This window comes from Sardina pilchardus, chromosome 5 (assembly GCF_963854185.1).
Source record: "Sardina pilchardus chromosome 5, fSarPil1.1, whole genome shotgun sequence".
NCBI lineage: Eukaryota > Metazoa > Chordata > Actinopteri > Clupeiformes > Clupeidae > Sardina > Sardina pilchardus.
In genome coordinates, this window is record NC_084998.1 from 31,755,369 (window position 1) to 31,767,868 (window position 12,500).

A 12,500-nucleotide genomic window follows, 5' to 3' on the forward strand; every position below is an offset into this window, starting at 1 on the left:
TAATGATAAATTGCCAATGTTCGTATTAGCTGTAGGAGGAATAGAAACCATTCTAGCTGCAGTGTGTGGTTGTTGTGTTTGCAGTTGTTGTTGTTGTTGTTGTTGTTGTTGTAGTTATAGTATAGCAGTAATACCAGTAGTAGTAGTAGTAGTAGTGGTGGTGGTGGCCTAGTTGTAGTGGAGCACTACTCATCTATGGGAAGTCCTAATTAGGGACTCCGAGCGTCGACCGAAATAGACAAACTAAATTCGGGAAATCCCCTCTAGGTGTCTCGCTTTTTCATGGTTTGCGGATTTACAGAAGAAAAGACGCAGACTGCTCGAGTGTTTGATCGTGTGTGTGTGCGGTGTGTGCGTCTGTGCGCGCGTGTGTGTGTGTGTGTGTGTATGCTTGCGCGCGCGTAAGCGGGCGCGTGCTGACGTCACCGCTGTGTTGATCCTGCTGCCTCGCCGAAGCCTACAGAGTTTTCAGTCGTGAGCGCCACCGACAAGCGGTTTCTGTGAACTTGAGCGATAGCGTGCCATGCTCGGAGTTGTAACGGCCACAGTAAGTAGCCTATGGATGCGTCTGGACCAGTAACAGACAGGCCTACGCTTTCGTAGACGAAGACGAGCAACCTTTCAGGTAAGTTCATAGCCTAGGCTTTTTTTTCTGTAGAATTACATTATCTTTAATCTAAATCAGGACCATGATTTCTTTTTTTTGCCTCCAATTCAACTCTGTATTGCATGCAAGCTATTCAAACGTGTATACAGAAGGTCTCTAGACTTTACTTTTTAACACGCGGAGTTACTCAGGGTGAAAATATTCAAGTAAAATAAATAGTGGGTTCACCAGTTTTGGTTTCAACTGCCCCAAGTTGAGGCATCACTTGTCAAAGCCGCATGTCAATCAACCCGACAGTCCTCGGTATATCAGAAAAATCGGTGTGATTGCTCTGCGCGCAAGTTTGCGGTCCATGCTTTACAATATTGAGCCACCGAGTTTATATTATATGGACGTAACCGGCTGATTAGTTATTCCGGGATCACAGTATTCTAGATGCTAAGTCCATGCGCTCCGTATCGCGGCTTGCCAGACAGCCCCGGTCAGCGTGTCTCCCGCATGTGTGCGATCGGAGGTTGACATCCGCGTGTCTACTTCTGAAAACGCGTAACCGTAAGAAATAGATAACAACGCGCCTTCATCAGTTTAGGCACTAGATCGGAGTTGTTATAAGGAGCGAGGGTGCATTTCAGACGTCGCTAGTGAAGTGTGAATGTCAAACCGTCGCGGAAAGGACATGTGTACACCAAAATTCTCTGAAGGGGGGTAGCAGAGCATTTAAGACAGATCCTGACCGATAGACAGATAAAGATTGATTGATTGACTGACACTCATTGATGCGGCTATCTTTTGTTCCAACTCCAATACGAGCTCTGTCTTAATGAACATAAACTGTGACGTTTAAATAGATAATTGTTTATGGATTGATTGACTTCGGTCTCTTGTAGGTTTCACATCTCAGAGGCGCGGAAAGCCTGTCTGACATGGACAGAGGTTGGAAGGTGTAACCTGGTCGTTTAACCCCTCAATGAGCGTGGTCGCATGACGCGAATATTTTTGGCATTGTTGTGCAGACTTGGTACTTTTGTCGTGTCCGTCTGGATGGATAAGTCTGTCTTTCTATTTGGTTTAATTCTGCTGTATCTAGCGTCAGGTGGTCCACTTCTCCATAAGAGTCGTAACCTATTTGTGGTTGCACACGAGGCAGACTTGCGTGGTTAGCGCACGATACAAGACTAATAATTGTTTCAAATGGCAGACGTACCATTTCATCTGTGTGTAGTATTGAATGATCTAATTTACTGTTGAGCGGACGGAGAGTGTGGATTGATTGCTAATGGGACGAGATTCATTTGATGTTGTGGTAATGTATTGTCGATACAGTAGGCTATTAGGGGAAAGGATGGATTTTGGGGGTGCCTGAACAATAGACTACATTTTCTACAGTTCGCTCAGGACTACTGAGAGGAGGTTGACTGAAAGGTTGAGCCGGTCAATGCGTAGGACTAACTGCCCTGTAATTTCGTACACAAGAGCTTCGATTTAATTTAAGCCACTGTTCTCAATATTATTCGGGACATTTCAACAGACTGGCCTGCCGTGGATAGTGGCCGTTCGAATGTTTGGCCTATTAATTCTCAAATTCTCCTACCATGTCAAACGACTTGTCAGTGCGGGAGGAGGCTAGGCTACTTTATTTCTGTGGTAACTCTTAACAAAGTCTGGCCGTTTTAACTCCACCGCGCTGAATTTAGGCTATCTTTATATATATTTACACAGAAAAACACTCATAAATGGGGTTCTTGTTTCACAAGTTTCACAAATGTGGTCACTGTTTTTGGTGGGGGATAAGTCAGAATAGTATTATGTTTTAGTTATTTGTACCAATGGTTACATCTGTTATTTTGGAAATAACCTGTCTTTAAGTAGAAATAAGGCCACCACAATCTCCTATAGAACAACTCTTCAGTAGACACAAAAAAACACAGATGACCATCAGACACAATATATTATTCACAAATCAATTCCAGTAGCTTAACACACGAGAATGAGTTTATCATGTTGCCTTGTTTATCCCAAATGATGTTGTGCGTAATATCGACAATATCTTCCCCCTCGGAGAGGAGCAGAATGGCCGTGCTGCCAAGCGGCCTCTGGTGAACGGCAGCTCTGTGAGGCGAATGCGGAATAGGGTGTCGTTCCCCCACTCTCTTAGGGGCCACACATGCGCTTTGTGGACTAAGCCACTCTTGGCTCACTGTCTTAAAAAAATCCTGTTTTGCAAGGAGCTGTGCTTCCCAGCTAACAAATTCATGTCATGACCACGTTGTGTGTGTGTGTGTGTATGTGTGTGTGTGTTTGTGTTTGTGTGTGTGTGCTTTTCTCTCTCGCCCTCTCTTTCTCTCATTGCGTGTGTGTGTGTGTGTGTGTTTGTGAATCTATGAGCACATAGCAGATACATTGTGGCAGCAGCATTGCTCAGATCGCCTCTCTCTCTCTCTCTCTCTCTCTCTCTCTCTGTCTGCACATTTCTCTCCGTCTGTGAAAAGTGGGTTGTTTTCTCTCCTCCGTCTCTGTCTCCGTCTCCATCCCCTTAGACAGACATCAGTCTGAGCCCATTAGATATTCTGCCAATGTAGCGCAGAGCCGAGCAACATGTGGAGCACCACCGCAGTCACACACACACACACACACACACACACACACACACACACACACACTCACCGCTCACACACACACACACACACACACACACACACACACACACACACACACACACACTCACCGCTCACACACACACACACACACACACACACACACACACACGTGCAATGAGAGAAAGAGAGAGAGAGAGAGAAAATCACACACACACACACACACACACACCACACACACACGCACAAACACACACACATGCAATGAGAGAAAGAGAGAGCGAGAGAGAAAATCACACACACACACACACACACGCAAGCACACACACACACACACGTTCGCCGTTCACACACACACACACACACACACACACACACACACACATGCAATGCGAGAAAGAAAGAGCGAGAGAGGAAAACACACACACACACACACACACACACACACACACACACACACACAAACAAACACACATGCACACACACACGTACACTTAAACACACACACACACACACACACACACACACACACACACACACACACACACACACACACACACACTTGCCACTCACACTCACACACACTGTCAGCTCACACAGGCCATGAACAGTGTGTATTGTGCAGCAAACATCACGGGTGTGACAGACAGTTGGTCAGTCAGTCTTCTAAATGACTCGAACTGGCCAGTTAAGGCAGTTAAGTGTCTGCATTTGTTGTCTCGGAAGTTGCTAGGGAACCTTGTTTCTCTCTCTCTCTCTCTCTCTCTCTCTCTCTCTCTCTCTCTCTCTCTGTGTCAGCATGGGTAGTGTGTTTTTTTCTTAATATTATTTGGACATGGGGAAACTTGCGCATCAGTCTGACTGAGACACAAAAGAGAATTAAGCTGTCATAAGGAACTGCTAAAACCTACTCCAGGTCTAGTGTAGAGTTGAGCTGTGGACATAGTGTCATATGTCGTACAGTGTTAACATGACTCTGTCTGCTGCATATGTGTGTGTGTGTGTGTGTGTGTGTGTGTGTGTGTGTGTGTATGTGCATGTTTGTTTGTTTGTGTATGATAATGATCCAAGAATATGAATATATGGTGTTATATTACAGTGAATGTATCTTGTGTAGAGTAATCATTTCCATAGTAATAATAGTACTGCATTTCTGTGCCAGGAGAATGCTCCCTCTCTCTCACTCACACACACACAAACACACTGTGGACAGAAAACCTACTGTACCCCAGATCTAGTGTAGAGTTGAGCTGCCTGAACTAGAGAAACCTGCCCCAGATCTAATGTAGAGTTGAGCTGCCTGAACTAGAGAAATCTGCCCCAGATCTAGTGCTTTTGGAAAGAAATAAAGGGGTACTACTCAGACTGATGCGTGCTGTATGTAGTTTTTAGAAATGTGTGGCATGAATTCTCTCCTCTCCAGACGAATGTTAGGAAACGTGACTCAGACATTAGAGCTAGACTATTTTGTGGTGTTTTCACTCAAACAGTTTCATTTTAGTATAACATTTAGAAGAAAGATAATTTCATGCTAGCTAGGGAAATGTATAAATGATAGAACCAATGAATTGACCTTGACTGCCAATGCTGATATGTACTGTATTCACATGCATTCTCTAAAGGATAGCTGCTAGACCCTTCACAACGGTATAAATATCCGGGTTTGCGTGACGTCACTGGCGGCAGAAAAGTTAGGCGGCTATTGAAAAGCACTAGTAATGCGGCTATTTTGTCCGTAATTAACCTTTGCTGAAATGGTTAACGATATAAAACAGTATGTACATACACTCAGTGTACGGGGTTGGGAGGATTATTTGAAAAAACGTACATTATCAGGTGGGACCATTCTGACAGATCCCTATTCTAAGTGATTGGAAAGAAGACGTAGGTAGCAGGATTGCCCTCCGTTGAATGGCCGGATATTTATTATAATTATGTTATTAAAAAACCGAACATCTACAGTAAGGAGAAGTTGCGGGTGTATAAATCATTGGATATATAACTATGTCCCAAATGGTCATGTCCAAGATTTACAATACAATGACGTATCGGATGAGTTTTGTGTTGTAGCTGATGGCAGTTGATGTCCAGTTGTTTTGCCTCCAGTGAACGTAGTGATATAGGCTCAGCAACGGTCTATAGGCTACATTATCCTTTAGTCAACTATTATTGCCGTCAGTGATGTGTGTGTGCCATGTGGTTTCAGTAAAACACAGTTCTGGTAAAAAAAAAACACTTCGCTACCACCTTCATACCATACCTAATAATCTGTCCTGCGTCGGTTTCATGTACTGTATACAGACACACACACACACACACACACACACACACACACACACACACACACAGTGGTGTCTACTGTACGTGATATGCAGGACTATGCAGTATACCCACTTAAAAAGCATCACTATCTCAGTATACCCACTTAAAAAGCATCACCATCTCAGTATACCTACTTAAAATAGGCAAGGATGTGTGGTCGATCACCGTATACCGTATACCCACTACAGCTAACTGGACTACCCCACTGTGCACACACGCAAGCCCCTTTAATCAGAGGCATTTTTTGCCTTTATTCATAGGACAGTGAAGAGAGTGACAGGAAGCAAGTGGGAGAGAGAGAGATGGGGCGGGATCGAGAAATGACCGCGGGTCAGACTTGAACCTGGGTCCCCGTGGGCACTCAGACGCGTATATGGTATGAGCGCTGTAGCCTGTTGCACCACAGCACCCCATACCTGTGTTCTCTTTACCTGTGTTCTTCTCTTTACCGGTGTTCTCTTTACCTGTGTTGTCCTCTTGTGTTCTTCTCTTTACCGGTGTTCTCTTTACCTGTGTTGTCCTCTTTACCTGTGTTCTCTTTACCTGTGTTCTTCGCTTTACCTGTGTTCTTCCCTTTGCCTGTGTTCATCTCTTTACCTGTGTCCTCTTTACCTGTGTTCTTCTCTTTACCTGTGTCCTCTTTACCTGTGTTCTTCTCTTTACCTGTGTCCTCTTTACCTGTGTTCTTCGCTTTGCCTGTGTTCTCTTTACCTGTGTTCTTCGCTTTACCTGTGTCCTCTTTACCCGTGTTCTTCTCTTTACCTGTGTTCTTCTCTTTACCTGTGTTGTCCTCTTTACCTGTGTTCTCTTTACCTGTGTTCTTCACTTTGCCTGTGTTCATCTCTTTACCTGTGTTCTTCTCTTTACCTGTGTCCTCTTTACCTGTGTTCTTCGCTTTACCTGTGTTCTCTTTACCTGTGTTCTTCGCTTTACCTGTGTCCTCTTTACCTGTGTTCTTCTCTCTACCTGTGTTCTTCTCTTTACCTGTGTCCTCTTTACCTGTGTTCTCTTTACCTGTGTTCTTCACTTTACCTGTGTTCTCTTTACCTGTGTTCTTCTCTTTACCTGTGTTCTTCTCTTTACCTGCGTTCTTCTCTTTACCTGTGTTCTCTTTACCAGTGGTCTCTCTACCCGTGTTCTCTTTACCTGTGTTCTTCTCTGGGAGTTTCTGCTGTATGTGTAGCTCAAAACAGCTCTAAAAGAAGGAGCAGACTGATATGGCATTAGCCACTTAGAAGTTACACATCATCAACATAATTCTACTTAGAAATTAACAACGTATGCCGTGGATCAAATAAAAAAATATATAGTGAGATTAATACCACTATATTTGTTTTTAATTTAGGTGATATGTTGTCTTTGTCATACAGTAATGCACAGTACATAGAGAAAGAGAGGTGGGCAAAGTGTCCAGCACCGTAGATGATGTGCCTCATTAGTTAAGTGGCTGTGGACATGGGGGCCTCATGCTTTTGCATCAGCTACTTGCATTAGGTGCAGCAGGCCAAAACCACATGCTGTCAGAGCTGCTGTAAGGGAAAGAGCTAAAGATACTTCTGGAGCAGTGGTGTGAGTGAGCGTGCGTGCGTGAGTGTGTGTGTGTGTGTGTGTGTGTCTGTGTGTGTGTGTGTGTGTGTGTGTGTGTGTCTGTGTGTGTCTGTGTGTGTCTGTGTGTGTGCCTGTGTGTGTGAGTATGTGTGTGTGTGTCTGTTTGTATGTGTTTGTTTGAGGAGGCTATAGGTCAGCGTATGTGTGAAGGTGTTATTAGTGTGAAACATGATGTGTGTGTGAGGTGTGAGGTGTGAGGTGTGTGTGTGTGTGTGTGTGTGTGTGTGTGTGTGTGTGTGTGTGTTCAACCCTGGTTTCCTGTCTGAAGTGTGGTCTTTTTTTACCTGCTCTGCTGTGCAGGTCGACACCCTGTGGGCTGCGAGCGCTGACCAGAACCCTTCCGGCTGGACCCCCAGCGCAACGGAACGTGCCGGAACCCAACGGAACCCCCATGAGGCCACGGAACCCGGGGCTGCGCAGCGTTCCACGGCTCTGACGCCACCATGGGCTCGGTCCAGCTCCAGAACCCGGCGCACCCGGCCGCGCTGCTCCTGAAGGCCAATCAGATGCGTCTGTCCGGCACGCTGTGCGACGTGGCCATCGTGGTGGACGGCCGCGAGTTCCGCGCCCACCGGACCGTGCTGGCCTGCACCAGCAAGATGTTCGAGATCCTGTTCCACCGCGAGAGCCCGCGCTACACGCTGGACTTCCTGTCGCCCAAGACCTTCGGCCAGATCCTGGAGTACGCGTACACGGCCACGCTGCAGGCGCGGCTGGAGGACCTGGACGACCTGCTGTACGCCGCCGAGATCCTGGAGATGGAGTTCCTGGAGGAGCAGTGCCTGAAGATCCTGGAGACCGTGCAGACGGCCGCCGAGGCCGAGAGCGCCGAGGCCGACCGGGAGCGCAGAGGGAACGCCGCCGGGAGCGCCGCCGCCGGGAGCGTCAGGACGAGCGCTCGGAGTCGGGACGCGGCCGAGACGATCGCCGCTGCTGCTGCCGCCACCACGGCCGCCATACTGAAGAGATCGGGCGCCAACACCAACTCCTCCCACAGCTCCTCGGTGCCCGCGTCCTTTGGAGGCTCCGCCCCAAACGCTTACGTTAGCCAATCACTGTTGAGGGGGGAGGGTCTGAGCTCAGATTTAGCCAAGGGTCTTAATTCCGCCCGTCACCATGGGAAACAGCATCCCATAACGCCGCCGGACATCAAGATGGAGGACGAGGCCATGCAGGTGGACACGGCAGGTGACGTCAGGGGTAGTCATGACGATGAGAGTGGCGTCCATGGCGACAGACCAGGAACGCCCGGCCGCGTGGCGAGAGGAAGTGTCATCACTAGCGCGCGTCACCTTAGCCACTCCCCCGAGGAGGGATCGGGCGAATCAGGGTTAATGGGCGTGGCCTCTCTTTACGGCATGCCTCCTGTCTCAGCCAATCACATTCCACAGCTACCGATGGGCTCGCCCTTCCACATGCAGCTGGATTTCGGACACTACGGTGGCCTGCTGCCGCCAAACTTCCTGCAGAGAGACTTTCTCAGCAAGCTGGTCGGGATCACTGCCAGCGACTGCCGTCGCCGCGACAACAGGTGCGATGTATGTGGGATGGAACTGCCGGATGAGGAGGCCCTGGAGCAGCACAGGTGTGTGTGTGTGTGTGCGTGTGCGTGTGCGTGTAGTGTGTTTCTATGTGTGTGAGTTGCTATGTGTGTTTGTTTGTCTGTAAGTGTGTGTGTGTGTGTGTGTGTGTGTGTGTGTGTGTGTGGTGTGTTTCTATGTGTGTGTTTCTCAGTAAGTGTGTTTGTGTGTGTGTGTGTGTGTGTGTGTGTGTGTCTTTGGAGCTTTTCTGTGCTCAACACATTGTGTGTTAGTGTGTGAATGTTGTGGTGTATGGGGGGGGGGGGTTATATGTGAATTGCATACGTGATATAATGATTCAATGCATGACATAGTGTCATATGTCGTACAGAGTTAACATGACTCTGTCTGCTGCATATGTGTGTGTGTGTGTGTGTGTGTGTGTGTGTGTGTGTGTGTGTGTGTGTGTGTGTGTGCATGTTTGTTTGTTTGTGTATGATAATGATCCAAGAATATGAATATATGGTGTTATATTACAGTGAATGTATCTTGTGTAGAGTAATCATTTCCATAGTTATAATAGTACTGCATTTCTGTGCTAGGAGAATGCTCCCTCTCTCTCACTCACACACACACAAACACACACACAAACACACACACAATCCTATTGGCCTGGTCTCAACTCTAGGCTTGTTGGTGTGACTGTTGATGAGGGTGTGTGTGTGTATGTGTATGTGTGTGTGTGTCTGTGTGTGTGTGTGTGTGTGTGTGTGTGTGTGTGTGTGTGCACACATACTCAATGGGTCATGAACGGGTGGCTAATCGAGTGCAGCCCTCATCACTAAACACACACACACACACACACACACTCACATATATATAGAGACACAGAATGACATACACGTTCACATACACACACACACACACACACACACACACACACACACACTCACACACACACACACACAGAGACGTGCGTACGCACACACACAGACACGCAGACACACACACACACACACACACACACACACACATAAACACACACACACACACACACACACACACACACACACACACACACACACATACACACACACACTTCCTGATTGGCTGTGTTGAGCAGCAGGAAATGAGGCCTGACTCCTGCGGCAGCACCTCTGACCTCCCGACCTCTGGCCACTCACACAGGCGTCTGCTTTTCCTCAACCCGCCAGTGTGTGTGTATGTGTGTGTTTGTGTGTGTGTGTCTGTTTGGGTGTGTGTGTGTGTGTGTGTGTGTGTGTGTGTGTGTGTGTGTGTGTGTGTGAGAGAGTGTGTGCGTGTGTGTGTGTCTTTCTGTGTTTCTCTGTGTGTGTGTGTGTGTGTGTCTTTCTGTGTTTCTCTGTGTGTGTGTGTGTGTGTGTGTGTGTGTGTGTGTGTGTGTGTGTGTGTGTGTGTGTGTGTGTGTGTGTGTGTGTGCATGTGCGTGTGTGTGTGCAAGTGTGTGTGTGTGTGTGTGTGCATGTGCTTGTGTGTGTGTTTGCGCGCGCGCATGTGTGCACAGCATGAGCTATTTCACACTCGTACACACACAGAGAAAAAGACACAGACATCACACACATACAGTATCAACATAACACTGTTTTAAGCATTAAAATATGTACTTTCTTCATTGTGTTTAATTCTCGTAAATATCTGATAATTTAAAGTAGATTATTATTGTTATCATCATTATTATTATTACTATTATACCAACCCTGATGAATTCCTTTGGGAGTTTACCTACTGATCTGCATAACAAATAATGCAGATTTGGCGAGTCAGTTGTCAGATTGCAGTGTGTGTGTGTGTGTGTGTGTATGTGTATGTGTTTGCCCATCGAGTCTAGTCAGATTGCAGAGAGAGAGAGAGAGACAGAGTATGTGTGTGTGTGTGTGTGTGTGTGTGTGTGGTGTGTATGCATTTGTGTCTATCCAACGCTCTACGTTACTGTATCTGTTCTCTTTCTCTCTCATATCCCTCTCTCTTCCCCCCTCCAATTCTCCCTTCTGCACTTTCTATGCTCTCCCTCTTCCCTGCTCTCTCTCTCCACGCCTCTCTTCCTCTCTATCTTTCTCCTTTTCTCTCTCTGTCTTTCTCCCCCTCCATCTCTCTCTCTCTCTCTCTCTCTCTCTCTCTCCATCCCTCTGTCCCTCACAGCATCTACAATCCTATTCAGTGACTGACAAAAGACCTAATTAGACCCTCTCTCTTGGTGAAAGCCCATAGACCTTTCACCCCCCCCCCCCTCTCCTGCTCTCTCTCTCTTTCTCTGTCTCTCTCTCTCTCTCTCTCTCTCTCTCTTTCAATCTGTGTGTGTCCTCTCTCACTCTCTGTCTGTCTCTGTGTGTATGTGTGTGACCTCTCTCTCTCTCTCGCTCTCTCTATCTGTGTGTGTGTGTGTGTGTGTGTGTGTGTGTGTGTGTGTGTTCTCTCACCCTTTGTGTCTCTCTCTGTGTGTGTGCATCCTATCCTCTCTCTCTCTCTCTCTCTCTCTCTCTCTGGCACAAGCCCCAGGGAGGTTCTGATTTGATACATGTGTATTCATTGACTTGTATTCATTGGCATTGGCTGCGTATCCATATCAGTAGCATAGATTGTGATGGATGTTGCATTTGATTAACATTGTTATGTGTTATTAGCATTATTGACTAACATACTGCCTGCTCTTCAACATGACCTCATACTGTACGCTGGCAGAATGTGTGTGTGCATGTGTGTCTGTGTGTCTATGTGTGTGTGTTTGTGTGTGTGATAACGGAATAGCGAAAACAAATAATAATCATTGGGATACAGTTGAGTAGATAATTGATGCCTCAACACACACACACACACACACACACACACACACACACACACACACACACACACTGAAAACAGAAAATGAACAGAACTCAAACTACTCCAAACTTACTCCTATGCTTTAATACTTTAACAGACCTTAATGATAATAGATATGAACTTACTCTTATGCTTTAACACTTAATGATAATAGATATGAACGTACTCTTATGCTTTAACACACCTTAATGATCATAGATATGAACGTACTCTTATGCTTTAACACACCTTAATGATCATAGATATGAACATACTCTTATGCTTTGACACACCTTAATGATCATAGATATGAACGTACTCTTATGCTTTGACACACCTTAATGATCATAGATATGAACGTACTCTTATGCTTTGACACACCTTAATGATCATAGATATGAACTTTTTTATGACATGTCAGATTTATTGCACACTCGCTCTTCACTCTGCTGTTGAGTATTTGGGGCTGAGCAGCCTTAACGAAAGAAGCATTTTTTAAGCAAGACGTCACTGAATATATCCCCACAACACATCACAGAGCAGGCTAGTTAGTTTTTAACTGTGTTGTTTTTCTTCTTTGCAAAGGAAGTGTAGTCAGTCTTGCTGCTTGCAAGTCTAGCAAGTGTCTGCTTGCCAGTTACTGTACGGCTCATTTTAGACACAAAACGAACTCACGCACACACACACACACACACACACACACACACACACACACACACATACACACAGAGTCACACACACACACACACACACACACACACACACACACACACACAGAGTCACACACATGAGCAAAAGGAGTGTTTGTCCTACCCAGCTCATCTGGAGAGGAGTCGTTTGGGGGAGGGTTGTGTGTGTGTGTGTGTGTCTGTGTGTTTCTGTGTGTGTGTGTGTGTGTGTGTGTGTGTGTGTGTGTGTGTGTGTGTATGTGTGTGTATGTGTGTGTGTGAGTTCCCAGGTGCGATCAATTTCATCCTCCCTCTGCGGTGCCACGCGTGCCAAGCTCGGAGC

At 46.4% G+C, this 12,500-nt stretch overlaps 1 pseudogene; it reads left to right on the forward strand.

The window, feature by feature from the left end:
* Positions 1–472: 472 nt before the first annotated feature.
* LOC134080904 (zinc finger and BTB domain-containing protein 16-A-like) overlaps positions 473–12,500 on the forward strand; it is a 70,748-nt pseudogene continuing 58,720 nt past the window's right edge.